The following is an 18703-nucleotide window of genomic DNA, read 5'->3' as shown; positions in this document are numbered from 1 at the left end:
TGGTGCTTTTAGATTTTTGAAATATTTTTATATGAAGTTCAAAGATAACCAAAACTGAAACGAAATGATTACATACCATACCTTTATTGAATGGCTATAACCATAATGAGTATGCTACATGTTTTATTAAAAAATGGTTTTACTACCTGACTTCTACATGGAATTAAAAAAAAAAAAAAGAACCAGGCAAGGGTGGCACACACCTTTAATCCCAGCATTCAGGAGGCAGAGGCAGGTAGATCTCTGAGTTCAAAGCCAACCTGGTCTACAGGAGAAAGTTCCAGGATGGCCAGGGCCATGCAGACAAAAACCCTGTCTTGAAAAACAAAACAAAAAACAAAGTAAACATATAGAGAGAACATAAATAAGTTTTTAATTATTTTAGTATTATTTATGTATTTAGTGTGCATGAACGTGTGTGTGTGCATGTGTATGTTTCCATGTGTGTGTCATGCTGCATCTACAGAATTCAAAAGGCAACTTACAGGAATTATTTTCTCTTTCTACTTTGTGGGTCCTAGGAATTAAATACGAATTTTCAGGATTGTTTGCCAAGCATCTTTATTTCCTGAACCATGTATCTGGTACAACATAAAAATTCATAAACAAAAAAATGTATTTATATATATGTGCGTGTGTGTGTGTGTGTGTGTGTTATGGCATTAGCATCCTACAATGACCCTAGTCTGATCTCATTATAGCCTTGATTTGTTTTTTGCTTTTTTTAGAGTAAGGAACTGTGAATTTACTTGCTAGAAATGGCATCTGTTTTCTACTATTCCTAGCTTAAAACAAAGAAGTATACAACCTCTGTCTTCTCTCTACAAAGAACAGGCTGGGTGTGAGCAAATGAATGTGAAGAATATAGAGTGATGCATGATCTTGGAATATTACCACGAATAACAAGATTTTATTATTAACTACTAAGTTTTGTTCATACTGAGCAAACTGGCATAATTTATGCACACTAAGAGGCAGATGAACCAATTTAATAATGGGAAATTACTCTTAATTTTATTTTAAAATGCTAATTACCATTCTTAATATTAAATCAAGCTTCTATGTCCATTTCCTTTCATGCCATATCATCTTAAAAAACTATTTCTCATCTGACTTGATTCATAAAAAAAAAAAACAAGAATGAAATTTTGTAAGATGTTTAAGCTTTTGAGAAATAGCATTTTCTTTAGATGCTTACACATACTGATTAGGCAGATGCTGTCAACATAAGGATGGCGCACGCTAAGCAAATAACACATAGCCAAGAGTATCTGAGAGCACAGAGTCTCTAAGCCTCTGTTTTATCTTACTGATAGATTTGGTATAGAGGGGAATAAGGGGAGGATTGGGTCATCCTAGGAAGGGGGAATAGAATAGATAGATATGGAGAAATGTGGTGGGCTGAAACTGAAGGATCAAACAGAAATGGGGAGAGATTGTGGGAGTGGGTGAAGGACAGCTAAAATTAGCAGCCATTTGAGGTGTCATTAAAAAAAACATAGCTGGTTCTTGAAGCAATGTTGTGTCTAGGTCTCTTAATGATCATGTGTTAGCGTGTTATCAAAATATCACATTGCCTGGAATCAATTAGGTCATCAACAATTACTCCTAAGCAAATGAAACAGTGAATTCTACCTTAAAGAATTCACAGCTTTTGACTGTGTCTGTTGTATGTCTTGTCGGTTGAACAGTTATATACCTGAGCCGTTCATCATACTCTGTGTCATTCTATACTTGTCACTATAAAGCTGACACCTGTATCACTATTTGAATAGTTAAAGCTCAGTAGTTCAGCAATATTCTCAATATATATCGTCTAGATGTAAACTTGCAGTAAAAACTATGCTTCTCTACATCTCAGGTTTAATGATCTTTCTACTTTTTCATTGTCATATATTAAAGAATAACAAGTTTTCACTTTTTTAACTTTCATAGGGCATATTTTGCAGGTATCTATCATACAACTTATGTCAAATCACCAAAAATAAACGTACAGTGACAGGGTATATCATGTCAGTACTTTAGCCTGAACTCATCATTCCCAAACTCATAAAGGTGGCTTAATCCCCACTATGGTATCTGATGTGATGTTTAAGAAAGTACATAATTTCTTGTGTGTTCTTCAGCCATAGGTAAAGCACAACATGTTAATATTCATGAAAAGCGAACTTAAGCATAATCATCACTGATTTTTTTACTTACACATGAAATCATTATATGCTTTCAAACTCTAATTTTTCAAGTATATTATAAAAAATCATAGGGGCAATAAATAAAATCTCAGCTCATATTTCTATGTAAAACATTAAACACAACAATGTTCTCTTTTTTTCTTGTGTCAGAGCAGAGAATGACATCCCACCTAATCTATTGCAACATGACACTTGCTGATCTCTTTCCTCACCCATCTTATACTCAATTTAGTAAATATTTATTGAGTTCATACAGTGGCCATGGTAACAGTAAGGGAGCTATGAGAAAGATTAAGATATTGTTTGTGCCCTTAAGGAATCAATAACCTGATGGCAAAAACGGACATGTATACAATTCAGTGCAGTAGTTCCAAGGAGAAAGTGAGTGCTTTAATAGTGATAGAAAAGGCTCTGTTAGTATAAAGAGTGCAAGGCTAGAGGGCAGAGCAATGCAGAGATGGTGTTCAAGTGGCAGGATATTAAAGGCGAGACATCAGTCACAAGCTGAAGCACATACGTTCCTGAATTAGTTAAGGAGCTGGTGGCATAGTGGGAAAAATATCAGAGTCATTTCATGGCGAACATCAATAATATACGACGCTTAATCAGATTTGCCAGTGAAAATCGGGAGAAGTCAAAGGTCGATCCTCGTTTCTTATCAGCTCCTGAGATAGAACACACAGAAGTAGAGAATGCTGTAGGGCAAATATTCAGCTTTTCATTTGAGCAAGACATCTCTGAGTCAATCACCATCACTTCGAAATCTGGGTCAAAGATGCCGTAAAAACAGTAGCCATGCCAGTGTACAGTGGTAGCAGAAACCATTAGAGGACATAGAAGGGGATGGAAAAAGAACAGCACTAAAGGTCAAGAACTGGGGAATCAAATATAGATGTGACAAAAAGAAAACAAAAAAGGAAAAGGAAAAGACAGATGTAAATCTAGGAAATCTCCAAATTGCACACACTGACACATAAGCAAAGATTTGGAACAGAACAGAAAGGCATTCAACAGTTTTATCAAGTGGAAGCGTTCAGAACTTAGAATGGGGGTAGATTTGATAATCAGGAGGTTGGAGCTGATATCATGGAATGGAATGGGAAAGCAAGATTGCTGAAGATCTTAAAGACCCAAGTAAGTAAATGATACTTAAAAACATATTTTAGAAGATTCATTTTAAGGAAAAAGAAATTGAATGTGTGCTTGAATGAGTAGGTGAAGTGAAATTAACACTTTGGCTTAATTTTGAAGAAAATTGAGCACACTTGTTTACTCAAAGATTAGGAAGAAATAAAAACCCTTATTCCAGTGTCCAGAGAGGCTACTCCTATTTTGGCTTTAGATTGTCTCCTGAGAATATAAACAATGTTCCAGGCACCTGTAAAGTTTTTGCTGAAAGGAGATTCCATTTTCATAATAACTTGTACACAATGTATTATAATTCCGTCAAAAAAAAGAGGAAGAAAGAAGGGAGGGAAAGGAGTGAAGGGAAAGAAGGAGGGAGGAAGGGAGGAAAAGAGGATGGGGGAGGATAGGAAAAGAAAAAGAAGGAAGTAAGGAAAAAGAAAAAAGGAAGGAAAGAAGGATGGACAGACTGAATTTTTGAAATGGGCAGACCATTTTGTGAGCAATGATAGTGAAGGAAACAGAAAAATAGTACAAGGAAATGTTTCTTCTACATCATTTCATTTAAAACTCATCTGAGGAACAGCATTCCAGATACCTTTACAATTAGTTTTAAAAGTTGAAGGATTTTATTTTTTTAAGTGTACGTGTGTGTGTGTGTTTGTGTGTGTGTGTGTGTGTGCGCGCACACACACATGCACACCCATCACAGTCAGAAGAATGTACCAAATATCATAGAGCTGGTGTTCCAGGAGATTATGAACCACAAACATGGATGTTGAAATTGAAACTCTAGTCTCTGCAAAATTAGTGTGTGTACTCTTAACCACTGAGCCATCCTCTGAATTACACACACACACACACACACACACCTATAAGAGATTTGGAAAGAATGATCCTCTTCATTGCCCCTGAATTCTGCAAAGGAACTAGATCTGAAAGGTCATATGTGAGCCTCTTTTAATCTGTGGCTCTTATACATTTGCCCTGTGTCAGGCTTAGAACAGGGTCCTAAAACAACATGGAACTCCACAAGGAGAGCAACAGAACAAGATAATTTGAACACAGGGAACTTCCCAGAGACTCATACTCCAACCAAGGACTATTTGTGGAGATAACCTAGAAACCCTGCACAGATGTAGCCCATGGCAGTTCAGTGTCCAAGTGGGTTACATAGTAATGGGAAGAGGGACTGCCTCTGACATAATCTGATTGGCCTGCTCGTTGATCACCTCCCCCTGAGGAGGGAGCAGCCTTACGAGGCTACAGTAGAGGACAATGCAGCCACTTCTGATGAGAACTGATAGACTAAGATCAGAAAGGAGAGGAGAACCTCCCCTATCAGTGGATTTGGGGAATGGCATGCATGCAGAAAGGGGAGGTAGCATGGGTCGGGAGGGGAGGAGGGAGGGGCTTATGGGGGGGATACAAAATGAATAAAGTGTAATTGATAAAAAATTTAAAAAAAGAATTATTTTCAACTAAAAACAAACAAACAAACAAACAAAAAAAACATGACAGAACCCCTAGGCCGGGCATCAGTGGCTTTTTTGCCAGTGTCATATCTAAAACTGTTCTTTTTATTCCCCTGCAGACATAATAGTTAATTTAAGGTGTGAAAGTCCATCAACACATTTTTACAGGGAAGTTGTTTGGGATATATTCTAGAATGTGGTATTAAACGAATGAATAAGCTTCTCTATCATTGGACTAGGGGAGGGGCATAATGGGAGTAGGGTGGAATAGGGAGGGAGTCACAGCAGAGATACAAATTGAATAAATTGTGATGAATGATAATCATAAAATATTTTTTAAAAGAAAGAAAAAAAATGAATGAATAAGACAAACTTTTCTACTTTAATGCATTGAAGTCAAGGGAGAAAATAAGCGAGCAAGCAAACATCATCTGTAATGTCATATGTTGCCATCATGTACATAGAATAAGAATACAGGGACAGTAGAGAACTTCCCTATACAAAACGACTGTTGAAGAAAGACTGGAATATCAGAAAGATTGACAACATATTGCAAATATAAAGACCCATGTAAAGAGTAGCAAAGTATGTTGAGCTGCAGGAATGGTCATCACGGCTGGAACAATTGGAGAAGAGGAAAAAATGGTAAGAAAGACTGTATGATACTGGGCACTAGATGGGAACACCCAATTAGGCTGGAACAAATAGATTGACTTCTCCCAGGTGTTGACTTGGCTATGGTGTAAAACTTGACAGAAGTACGAAAAGGTGGAACTAGAGAAGTCAATAGTGCCCAGGGAATGAATGTCATTAAATGGATCCAGATGTCCTAATCAAAGCTTGAGTGTCTTAAGTGGGCAAGCGGCACAGTTTATCAGTTTTGCATTTTTAGCTTTGTGTTTATAGCATGTAACTTGGAGATAATGCCTCAACAGAGGATCAAGATTATCTCCAGGAACTGGGTGTGGTGGCCGATGCCTGTAATCCCAGCACTCAGGGAGGCAGAGGCAAGAGGGTTTCTGTAAATTTGAGGCCAGCTGGTCTACAAAATGAGTTCAAGACCACACAGGAAAATCCTTACTCGAAAAAACAAAGATAGATAGATAGATAGATAGATAGATAGATAGATAGATAGATAGATAGATAGATAGATAGATAAAGAAAAATAGAAAGAAAGAAAACGAAGAAAGAAACAAAGATTGTCTTCAGGGAGAATATGTCTTAATTATATGCCAGGAATCAGTGTCAATTGGTCTTTCTATTACTGTTCTTTCCCACTAAGAAGAATGGCTAGCTCAGCAAGTGTTTCAGGAACATTAACTTTATATTGATGTTTGTAATGGATCAGATATAGCAAGTTATTTCAGAATTTGTTTCCATCTCTCAGTATAAACAGATAAAGATTTGAATAAGTGGCCTTAATATTAAGAGTGGAAATGGAGAGAAAATGTCTCTTCTGTAGACACAGCAAAATTATTTGCGGAATTGTGGCTAGTTACAGAAAAAGAGAAAGAAGCAAGAATGAATCGATCTGGTATTCATACTAAATTACCTGTCCTCTGGATTTTTGTTATTCCCCCATTGTAAAATAGCCAGGAAACCATTTAAGTGTGTACGGATGACTAAGGAAGAAGTGACAGAAGGTTGAGGGACTTAGTCACGATCTAAAGCATTTCGAGTCTGAAGAGAAAGTACCAAAGTTCTTACATGGATTTTAAAAAGGTATGGTCTATTTTGTTCATACTACGTCCCATGTTAAGTTATCCAGGAACAACTGATCAACCTGACAGATGCATCATGAGCATGAGCCTGAAAGCAGGCTGAAATCAATTCTCCGCTCAGCTTCCACCTAACAGAGCGACCGTGAGCAACTTACACCACACATTCTTTCCAATCTTTCTCAACTGTCTAAAATCATGCTATCTTTCCTGCAAGGCCTTGTACGTTGGTGGCTCTCAGCCTGTGCGTTGCAACTCCTTTCACAGGGGTTGCCCTGAGACCACCAGAAAACAAAGATATTTATACTACAATTCATAACAGTAGCAAAATTACAATTATGAAGTAGTAATCAAAATAATTTTATAGTTTGGGGTCACCAGAACATGAGAACTTGTATTAAAGGGTCACAACATTAGGAAGAATGAGAACCGTTGTTGTTCATGGTCATTGTTGATGAATTTGGCAGTGTCCCATGAATTTTGAGGTTTTCAAATCAAAGACATCACTAGATGACTAAACAGATTAAATTCTCAAAGAAGATGCTGATTATTAATTTACTTTTTTGTACAAAAATTTATTAGGTACAATGCTCTTTGCTAATAGATATATGTTTCTATTGCAGTAGTTTAATATAATGTGTCCTGCTTCATATGCCTAAAGAATAAAAGGTCTCAATGAAAACATGGTGTTGCTTTGTCAGTACATGTTCTAAAAAATATGGAAATAATGGAAGCAATTTAGCATTTGTTAGTCTTATATAATGTTCTAAAATTTTATCTGTCATTAATTCGGCTTAATTATAAACACTATAAAATTCCAGCTCCAATAGTCTGAGTGTCTCTTTGGGAAATGGGCACTGTTTACCCAGCATGTGGGATGCCCTGGCTCCATACCCAGCACTACACACAAGTGAAGGCTCCCTTCATAATGCCTTCAGAGGTGCAAGGCCACCTTAGAGAGTATAAACCAATTTCTTAGTCTTCTTTCTATCCAGTGTAATCAACTAATTAAAAATCTCGTGGGCCTGGGGAAATCTTAGTTATTGCAATCAATTATGACTTTTTACATTTGATGGAAGAAACACGTAAATATGCAAATGCTCACTTAAGAGTGAGGCTAGTTCTTTTACGTACATTGTGCTTGCCTGAGAAGTATGTGACTTTCATAAGAACGTGGATCATTTATGAAGCAGAGAGTGAGATGTTTGCTGCCATCGCTCGAGCTCTATGAACAGGGATTTTCCTGCTCCTTTGGCTGGTGCTGTGTTGGGGACTATTATTCAGCTTCAGAGGCTGACAGTGTAAAATAAAGGCCTGGAGCAGGAAAATATTTTATACAAAACAATTATATGATAGTATACTTTGAAAATGATTCTAATTGTACATGTTTACATTAACATATCCCCCCCTTTTTGGATGAAAATCCCTTAAATGAATAGTTAAACTATTTATGGTAGACTAAACGCTACTATCTCCAACGCTGCTTCTTTCGAGCTTATCTATTTACACAGAAAGCTGTAATGTTGGTTACTTGAAAATAATACATAGATACTCAACCAATATAAGCACACTCTGCCATTTTGTATTTTGGCTAATATTTTAGAGGCTTTTTTTCTTTTCTGTGAATGTTTGTGTGGTTACTCTCCAGAATAATGGTATTAGAAAAAAATGCTTTAATATACTCTTTGATATGAAATATAAAATCAAAGGTTGAAAAGAATGCAAGTTTTTATGTTGTATTTAAAAAGAAAAGAAAGAATTCCGTGGCAACCAAAGATTAACAACATTTAGTAATCAATTAATGAAGATGAACACAGAGCTGAAAAGATTTTAATATCACTCAAAAGGTCACCCCTTTTTGAATTTCACTCATTGTTCCTTAACAAATCAGTAGTAAAATAAATAAATACTAATGTGTATTTTAGTATACATCGTATCACACTATTTAAAACCTTATGTGTATTGAATACAAAAGCAATGTGTTATTTTACTGTAAAACTTCAAGGGAATCTTTGAGATCATTTGGGTCTGAGTAGTACGTACGTAATGTGAATTGTACTGAATTCACATCTCTACGAAATGCTGTTCTCTTTCCCGTTTCCATTCACTGGTATCCATCAGTCTGCTGCAGTTATGAGCTTACATAATTGATTGCTTTAGAGAGTGAACATTCCATTTCTTAGCTTATTCAAATGAGACTGGTTCTTCTGGTTGTTGGCATGAAACTAATTACTAGACCTTCAGCTCTGAAAATGAGGGAGGTGATACAGAGGGAGAATCAACTCGTGTGCATGCTTGTGTGCTTTTCCCAGCTTAGTTGCATCAACTTTGACTCAGTTTACCTAAATTCTTATGGTGCTAGCTAATGCTAGCATAACTGCTCTGTGTTACTTGGTAGCAATATGCCACTGTGACTCAACAGAGTAGCAGTTTAGCTTGTGCAGCTCTCTTAAAATGGATGGTTTTGAGCCAAAAGGTAGATGATTCTTGGCAAAAAATATATTCACTGATGAAGTCTCAGCCTCTTTTGAAAAATATGGGATCAAACATTAAAATGAATATGCAAAAGTAGCATAGCATTGTTAAAAAAAAACACCTTAGTTTTAATAAAGCCAAACTTTCTACGTATTTTTATGTTATTTTTTTTTAAATCTGATGAGAAACAGGTAATGTACTATGTGGGATGTTGCCTTGACACAGCCTGTGTAGAGTAGTAGGGGCAATGGGTAGTCTAGATGACAAAGGTGTCTGTCACTAGACTGAGGCCTAGCAAATGGAGCTGATATTTCGGTCATGTCATCAACCAGCTGTCCATTTGCACATATGAGTTTTCATTTATGATCATCTTTTCAAGGAGCAAAATCAGGGAACCTATTTCAAGTCTATAATATATAACACAAGTGGTTTTTGCATGCTGTATATGGAATTTACAGACTTGGTATTGCAGACCATTAGGAGTTAGCGGCAGGAAAAAAATAGATAATTCTTGAGATTTGTTGTTGTTATTATTGTTGTTTGCTTGTGAGCTTTTACATTTGGTTTGTTTGTTTGTTTGTTTGTTTGTTTTTAGTTTCTAGGCTTCAAATAGAATTAGAAAACATCTAACCCTAAATTATTTCTTCAGTGAGGTAAAAAAAATTAGAAGCCCAGCTCTGCCACTTTCTCTCCTCCATTTTTTTCCTTTCTGTTGTAGACAAGACTCCTCTCATGCAAATATAGAAAATTTGGGGGGAAAAATCAACTGTAATTATTTTTAAATGTTCATGTCGTGGGTAACTGGATGGTCTATTGTCTGTGATTTACTTATTGGTGAGGTCAAATGCATGAGGTCACACATCCTAAACTAATCATTTCTATTTGCATTTAGAAGGTTCACTGAGTCCTTTACCCTACATTGACTTCTGTAAAGTTAATTTTCCATATTAAAGTGCTATTCAAATTAGCCTTTTAAAAATAACAGTATAAGGCCAACTGTCAAATGGGACCCTCTGAAAGAGCAAAGCTCCTGAACAGCAAAGGCAACAGTTAACTGAGTGAAAACACCCTAGAGAATGAGAGAGAAGTCTTTGTCAGCTGTGCATCTACAGTATACAAAGAGTAACAGTAACAATAAACAAGAAAACAAACAGCCCAGTCTAAAAAAAAATGTTTTCAAAAGAAGAAATACTATCAGCCAATAAATATTCTAAACTATTCACTATCTTTAACCATCAGGCTAATGCAAATTAAGTCTACTTTGAGATTCTGTCCCACTCCTGACATAATGGCTGTCACCAAGAAAACAAATGAGAGCAAATGCCAGTGAGGATGTAAAGAATGAAGAACTCTTACATGCTTCCTGAGACAGTAAATGGCTACAGCCATTATGGAAATCTGTGTAGAGGCTTTCCACAAAAAAATAATAATAGAACTTCCGTGTTACCTAGCACTCTGACTCTTGGGAATAATCCCAAAGGTCTTTATATACTATACAGAGATATTTGCTAGTTGTTGCTCTGTTGACAATGGCTAGAAAGTGGAATTAGTCTAGGTGCCCATCAGCCGATGATAGATAAGGAAAATGTGCTACACAGTAGAATGTTGTTCAACCATAAGGAAAAATGAAATTTGCAAGAAAGCAGATGAAACTGGGAAGTCTATAAAGTGAAGTAACCCAGGCTCTGAAAGGCAAACGCTGCCTGTTATCTTATATATGCAGACCTTAGCTTATAATACTTTCATATGTGTACTTATGTGTATTTATCTGGAGTGTAGAGGCCAGGAAACTGGAAAGGCCCTAAGACAGGGAATGAAAAGTGCTCTTACGGGAAAATTATAGGGAGAAGAACGTAGAAGGTGTGTGCTGTGGAAGTGGAGAGGGTGCAGGGATACAGGGGGTTAGGCCAGGATTGGGGAGGGCAGGGAGATGGGAGAGAAAGCAGTTAAGAAGATCAAAGGAAACAAATAAAGTGAAAACTGCATAAGGAAGTCTGCTATTTTCACACCAATATAAAATAATAACAACAACAAAAAATGGGAAAAAAATGAACTCACCTCAAAATTAAGGTTATTCTGGGGAAGTCATTTGGGCAATTTTTACTGGAGAGAAAAATGTACCTTAAGCACATTCCTTCAGGTTATGCTTAGAACATTAAAGTAATCTAATCCAATAAAATGTATAGTACATTGTAAGTGGAATAAGTGAAAACAATTGATAAATTAAAAGGCATCTCACTTCTAGGACAGTCCGTCATTCACCCGATTGAATCACTGGGATCAAGTCAGTACTTTCTATCTTCTCCACACCTTGAACTCTGCCTGGCATAGATCCAGCCTTCAGGAAATTGTTTCTAAGAGAAATGAAGAATGGATTTCTATAGAAAATGTATGCAGTTGATAGTGGGTAGTTTTATGCAGCTCTCAGCAAAGCAGCTTCAGGCTAGAGCTTGGAAGTTTCTTTAACCGTGGGACTATCTGAGTGATTCTTCTAGCCTGTATATTGAAGTCTGTGCTTTCCCTGTTCCTGCCACAGATTGCTGGAAGTCCATGGCTAATGAGTAGGCCCACACTCCCAATAACAGATGGCTTTTAATCTCTGCTCTTTGGCTTCCGGGACTCAGATGCTTCGCTTAATCATATATTTTTCTCTCTCATGGAGAATCTGCTGCTGTTGGCCCTCTTCTCTGAGGTCATAATATTTTTGAGACACAAAATCATGAAAGAAACATTATAGATGTTTGGTGGTGGGAGATGGTACTTTGTGCTGGAAATCATTATGGAAAAATAATACAGTTGTGAAGGGCTACAACTGTGTACATTATCAAATAACTCCAGGTTGTAATAGCTCAGAAATGTAGTGTTTGATTACCTTATACCCAGTAATATGCTGAAGGACACACAGACATACACACATTTCTTAAAAAAAAAATCTATGTGTGCCTTGGCATATCTTAAATATTCATTGTGACACTTGGCAATTTATATTTTTATTTCTATATGTCTGATTTTTTTTGAAAACGGAAGCACCTGTCTTTTCTCCTTTAATCTGTAACAACTGCTAGCCCCAAAAATGCGAGGCTAAAGTAACCGATTTTAACTAAATAAATTATAGATTTTAAAGAAGTAGACAGAGATAACCTGAGCTAGAGCCAACTAACCTTATTTTGTTATACCAGGAAATTGGCTCAAGAGCCACTCAACAAACTCTCATATAGCATTGGTTCTTTTAAATCAAGGACTGTGATTTTCCCAAACACAGAAAACTGTCACATTTTTTGGGTGGATTTATGCCAGAATAATCCTGGTCCATTAGTTGGTAAATAGGCTTCCTTGACAAAGGCAGATAAATTATTAAATTGTATTCAGACTGTGATGAAAGCTTCAGGGAATTACATACTTACTTATATAGCAGGAAAACTGGCATCCTCAAATTACAGGGTGTTACCATGTGAGCTCCCTCCAGAGAACTGAAAACCAAACTGTAAAGAGAGTCAAATTGTTTGCTTGATACAGAAACTTCATTTTTAAAAATTAACATATTAATTTTAGTTAACAAATGATATTCTACATGCGTTTATTGTGTCCGACATGATGTTTACACAAAACCTGAAATCAAACCTCAGATAAGGTCACTTGAATTCTCTATACCTCATACTCTATATCTTAAAAATATAGCGTAGGTTTGGTGTGTAGAGATAGGAGGCAAAGTTATTTTTCTCTTTATGTCACAGAAAGTAGATTAATAAGAACAGAAGAGAAAGGTGCGAAAGAAGAGAGAAAATGCACGATGAAAAGAGATAAGGAAGACAGTAGCTAAGGGCAGGAAGCAAGGAAGGGAGAGACTAGAAGACTCCACACGGCATTGTTACAAGTCAGATGCTTGTGTACAACACACAGCATTTCAATATCTTCCCCGGGTAAATATCAATGTCTTCCCTTGCTATTATCCCTGATGCAGCTGGTGTTGCTCACAAAGAGAGGCACAAATCAGAATAGACTCGGCTAGCTTTTCAATGATTCTAAAAAGGTCGTGGGACACTGCCAAAAAAAGATATCTCTCCAGTACCCTAACATGGAGTCTTGTTAGCAAAACAGAATATGAACTGCTTGGAGATAATTCCCTGTTGCGGCTGATTCCACTGGGGACCTTCGGTGGCAGCACAGGCCGTTTCTCGTCTGTGGCCCCATGCCACCGAGCAGGATAGATCAGAAGGAATATGGAAAAGTTGCCCTTAAAAACCACCTTGCTCTTCTGAGATGCCTATTCTTCCAGCTTTTCTCTTGCTTGCTTGATTGTTTGGTTGGAGATTTTTAATGTCGGCATGATTCATACCTATTGGTTCTTAGCCTGGAGGACCTCGCACATCTAGGAATTGAGGAATTTGAAGCTGGGTATGAATAATGAATGGGCTGCGTGAGCAGAAGTCTATATGCAGTCAATAGTAAAAGCACGAGCGGAACTGCAAGCTGGCGTGTTCACGGATTCTTTCTGTGTTCTCTCTCTCTCTCAAGGAAAACACGAGCCAGAGAGCTCTTGAACAACCAACACCTGCAGTCAGTTTGGAAGGTTCATCCTCGCCATCCTGAAAGCTCCACCGGGAACATCTCATCAAGGTATTCCAAAAAGCAGGATGTTTTTGATAGGTTTTGATGATGACCAGTGCCCTCCTCAGTTCCTATCAGGATGCGGCTGTGGGGTGAGGTGGGAGGGAAACTATATTAGTTACTTTTATTATTGTGTTTACAGAATCATGTGTGCAGGCAACTCATGGTAGGAAACAGTCATATTTTGCACAGTGGTTTCATACTATTCAGTCTATAGTTGTCAGGGGTTTGGCGAGCAGAAAATTCACGGCACAGCATGTTGGCTAGGAAGCAGGTAAAGGGGACTGCTGGTGTTCCCTTCTCCCCCGTTTTATTCTGTCCTCGCCGGCATCCATAGTGTTGCCTATATCCATGGTGGGTCTTCCTCTTCTCAGTTAATCCTCACAAACACAGGGGTGTGTGCCACCAGTCTCTGAAGTAATGTTAAATTCAATCAAGTCGACAATGAAGATTAGCCACCACAAACACTGTGTCTTTAATTTTTTTTTTAATATTCTATTAAGAGGCATTAGTATTTGTCATATATTCTGGAGTTGTGACAGTTTTTAATGAGTTTGAGGTGCTATTTAGTCGGTGGGACACTTAGACAGCACTTTCCCAGTTAGTCCGTACTCCGTCAATTCCAAAGTTGTCGCGGTTCATTATCTGCAGATGATCAGGAGCAGCCTTGCATTGTGAAGGAATATGCCACCGCATCTGCCTCTGTGCTTTGGGGGCCTGCTACACAGATGATATTTTAGCAAGAGTGCTGGGTCAGGGGGCAGGAGATGTAAGCAAAATTTGTTTCTGAGGAGTTTTTTCCGGGGCCATGACATGTCTCATCCTTTCAAAGGGTGCTGAATCCAACAGTGAGGTGGATGCATCACTTGTAACGTTTACACGTGTTAGCGTGCATAATGGGTATGTAAAGTATCTGCTTGAATGTCTTGTCTAATGAATGCCATCAAATTCAATTATCACTCCCAGACTCTTCATTAACCAATCAAATTACTCCTACTCTAAGACATTTTCAACACACTTTTACTAGGCATAAACATACTTACATACTTACAACCGTTTGTAAGTATGTTGGTGACTCGCAGAATTTTATTTGGACTTCTGTGTTCCTGCCATGTGGGATTCCTCAAACATTGCCTTGATATTACTGTCTCTCTATGTAAAAGAAATATTATTATTTATTATGAAGAAATGTTATCTCCGTGTCTTTATTTTGCTACTTACAGCTATACAAGAAGGTGTAAAAGACAGGCATGATAGCTCATATCTGTAATACTAGCACTCAGGGGGCGGAGGCAGTGGTATAGCTGTGAGCTCAAGGCTGGCATGGACTGTAGAGTGAATAAATAAATAAACCTTTTAAAATAAAGAGAATGAGTTTATAGAAAGTAGGCTGTTTTGTTCTATAGAATTATGGCATAATAAGAGGTTTTACCTTTAGGAATGAACTATTTCAGTAAGAACTGCCTGTCTTCCTTACAGGAAAATAGAATCATGTAGGGTCACAGCTGTTATTGTTGAAGTGTGCTTTTATAAATTATCATAATTTCTTCATGTAGGTTATTAAAAGAGTAGACCTAAAACTGCTCAAACCTGGCATCAATAGCACTTTAATTTTCTGTGAAATAATTACAGCAGTACTAATGTATAATGAAAACTAGAAGCATTTCACTATGAAAGACAGATGCCTGCCATCCTGATGGTGATTTCTAACATATAGAGCTTAAAATATTTCTGTTTTAGTCTCTTCTACTTTGATGTCATTAGCTGTCTTCTAGTCTACAAATACTTTGGAAACATCTCGATAGATAGCCTAAAATCAGGCTATAGAAATATATGTTCTGAGATCCCATGCCAGGCATAAATCAGAATCTGTGGGAACAGAGACTAGATTTACCATTCAAATTATACATATCAGCTTACTTCTACAAACTACAAGATTTAATGACCACTGTGTAAGAAGACCAATAAGACAGCAGATTGAAAATAACAATAAAAACATTGCCTATACCATTGAAATAGAAAGTAGAAATACTTATTACAAAAAATCACTTTGTATCCAGCCTGTAATCCCCTCCCTCATCTTGTCCCAGTTCCATCCTCCCTCTCTCTTCCCCCAACCTACCATGCCCCTCCCCCAGCCACTGAGAGCAGGGCTCCTCTTCCCCTACTATCTGACCCTTAGCCCAGCAGGTCTCTTCAGGACTGTCTGGATCCCCTTTCTCTGTGGCCACCCCGCTAAGAGGAGGTGATCAAAGAGCATAAATTGTAACAAATAATAGTAATAATAATAATAATAATAATAATAATAATAATATATTTAAAATTATTTTTATTTTTATTAATTACAGTTTATTCACTTTGTATCCCCCTTGTACCTCCCTCCATCCTCGCCTCAAAATCCCACCCTCCCTCTTCCCCACCAGTCCACTGATAAGGGAGGTCCCTCTCCCAGTCCACTGATAAGGGAGGTCCTCCTCCCCTTCCCTCTGATCCTAGTCTATCTGGTCTCATCAGGACTGGCTGCATTGTCTTCTTCTGTGGCCTGGTAAGGCTGCTCCCCCCTCAGAGGGAGGTGATCAAAGAGCAGGCCAATCATTTCATGTCAGAGACAGTTCCTGTTTCCATTACTATGAAGCCCACTTGGATACTGAACTACCGTGGGCTACCTCTGTGTAGGGGTTCCTGGCCATCTCCATGAGTGGTCCTTGGCTAGAGTATCAGTTTCAGAAGAAACCCCTGTGTCCATACTTTTTGGATCTGGTGCTTTCCTTGTGGAGCTTCTGTCCTCTCCAGATCTTACTATCTCCCACTTCTTTCATAAGATTCCCTGTACTCTGCCCAAAGTTTGGCTATGAGTCTTGGCATCTGCTTTGATACCCTGCAAGGTAGAGCCTTTCAGAGGCCCTCTGTGGTAGGCTCCTGTCCTGTTTCCTGTTTTCTCCCTCTTCCTATGTCCATCCTTTTTGCCTTTCTGAATGGGGGTTCATCTTGGCCAGAGTCCTCCTTCCTGATTAGCTCCCTTAGGTGTACAGATTTAGTATGTTTATCCTAAATTATATGTCTAAAATCCACTTATGAGTAAGTATATACCCTGTGTGTCTTTCTCTTTCTGCTTCTGGGATACCTCACTCAGCATGATCTTTTTCCAGTTCCCACCATTTACCTGCAAATTTCATTACTTCCTTGTTTTTTTTTTTTTTGTTTTTTTTTTTTATCACTGAGTAATATTCCATTGTATAGATGTACCACAATTTCTGTTTCCATTCCTCAACTGAGGGGTATCTGGGTTGTTTTCAGGTTCTGGCTCTTACAAATAAAGCTGCTACAAACATGGTTGAGTGGATGTCCTTGTTGTATGGTTAACAATAATTTTTAAAAATAAAACTAAGGAAGCAACTAGAAGTAAGCCAAAAAACAGCCCTTATTTTTTTAATTTTTATTTTTATATTAGTTACAGTTCATTCACTTTGTATCCTAACTGTAGCCCCCTCCCTCAGTTCCTCCCTATCTCACCCTCCCTCCATCATCTCCTCCCATGCCCCTCTCCAAGTCCACTGATCCCTCTGACCCTACCCTATCAAATCTTTTCAAGACTGGCTGCATTGTCTTCCTCTGTATGACTACACTCAACTCAGGGGAAGGTTATCAAAGAGCCATCCAGTAAGTTCATGTCAGAGAAGGTCCCTGTCCCAATACTAGAGAACCCACTTTGATACTGAGCTGCCATGGGCTACATCTGTGCAGGAGTTCTAGGTTATCTCCATGCATGGTCCTAGGTTGGAGTATCAGTCTCAAAAAATACCCCTGAGCTCAGATGTTTTGTTCTGTTGATCTCCTTGTGGAGCTCCTGTCCCCTTCAGGTCTTTTTTTTTCTCCCCCTTCTTTCACAAGATTCCCTGGACTATGCCCAAAGTGTGGCCATGAGCCTCAGCATCTGCTTTAATACCCTGATGGGTAGAGTCTTTCAGAAGCCCTCTGTGGTAAGCTCCTGTTCTGTTTCCTGTTTTCTTCTTCTTCTGATGTCCATTCCATTTGCCTTTCTGAGTGAGGATTGATCATCTTATCCTGGGTCCTCCTTCTTGATTAGCTTCTTTAGGTGTACAGATTTTAGTATGTTTTCTTATATGTCTAATATTTACTTATAGTGAGTATATACCATGTGTGTCTTTCTGCTTCTGGGATACCTCACTCAGGATGATCTTTTCTAGTTCCCAATATTTGCCTACAAATGTCATGATTTTAATTGCTAAGTGGTATTCCATGGTGTAAATGTATCACAATTTCTGTATTCATTCCTCAGTTGAGGAGCATCTGGGTTGTTTCCACATTCTGGCTATTATGAATAAAGCTGCTACAAACATGGTTGAGCAAATGTCCTTGTTGTATACTTGAGCCTCTTTTGGATATATCCTTAGGAGTGATATAGTTGGATCTTGAGGAAGCACTATTTCTAATTGTCTGAGATAGCATCAAATTGATTTCCAACATGGTTGTACAAGTTTACATTCCCACCAGCAATGGAAGAGGGTTCTTTCCCACCAGCAATGGAGGAGGGTTCCCCTTTCTCCACATCCTCTCCAGCATGTATTGCCACTTGAGTTTTTGTTCTTAGCCATTCTGATAGGTGTAAGATGAAATCTCAGGGTCGTTTTGATTTGTATTTCTCTCTGATACGTAAGGATGTTGAGCATTTCTTTAAGTGTTTCTCTGCTATTTGATATTTCTTCATAGAGAATTCTCTGTTTAGCTCTGTACCCTATTTCTTTTTTTTTTGTACCCTATTTCTTAAATTGAATTACTTGATTTGTTGCTTTTTAACTTCTTGAGTTCTTTATATATTCTGGATACCAGCCCTCTATGAGATATAGGTTGGTGAAGATCCTTTCCCAGTCTGTAGGCTATCGTTTTGTTCTGATGACAGTGTCCTTTGAAAAAACAGCATTTCTTCATGGCTTCTGTTTCAGTTCCTGCCTCTAGGTTCTTACATTGTTTGAGTTCCTGCCTTGGCTTCCCTCAATGGCTGTGATCCAGGCTTCTTAACTCAAATAAAGCCTTTCCTTGATGAAAGAAAGAAAGAAAGAAAGAAAGAAAGAAAGAAAGAAAGAAAGAA

General features: G+C 37.9%; 1 protein-coding gene across 3 annotated transcripts in view; it reads left to right on the top strand.

The window, feature by feature from the left end:
* The window catches only part of Syt1 (synaptotagmin 1), a 585526-nt gene that overhangs the window by 103223 nt on the left and 463600 nt on the right, over positions 1 to 18703 (top strand). For all 3 annotated transcript variants that reach the window (XM_055626131.1, XM_055626132.1, XM_055626130.1), the window contains exon 2: positions 13501 to 13602. The gene's annotated coding sequence lies outside the window, so the exon portion shown is untranslated. The remainder of the gene's footprint in view (positions 1 to 13500; positions 13603 to 18703) is intronic.

Source organism: Psammomys obesus, unplaced genomic scaffold, assembly GCF_907164565.1.
Source record: "Psammomys obesus unplaced genomic scaffold, mPsaObe1.curated_primary_1811, whole genome shotgun sequence".
In the NCBI taxonomy this organism is placed as follows: Eukaryota; Metazoa; Chordata; class Mammalia; order Rodentia; family Muridae; genus Psammomys; species Psammomys obesus.
Note: the sequence above shows the minus strand (reverse complement) of the source record. Positions and strands in the feature narration are given on the sequence as shown.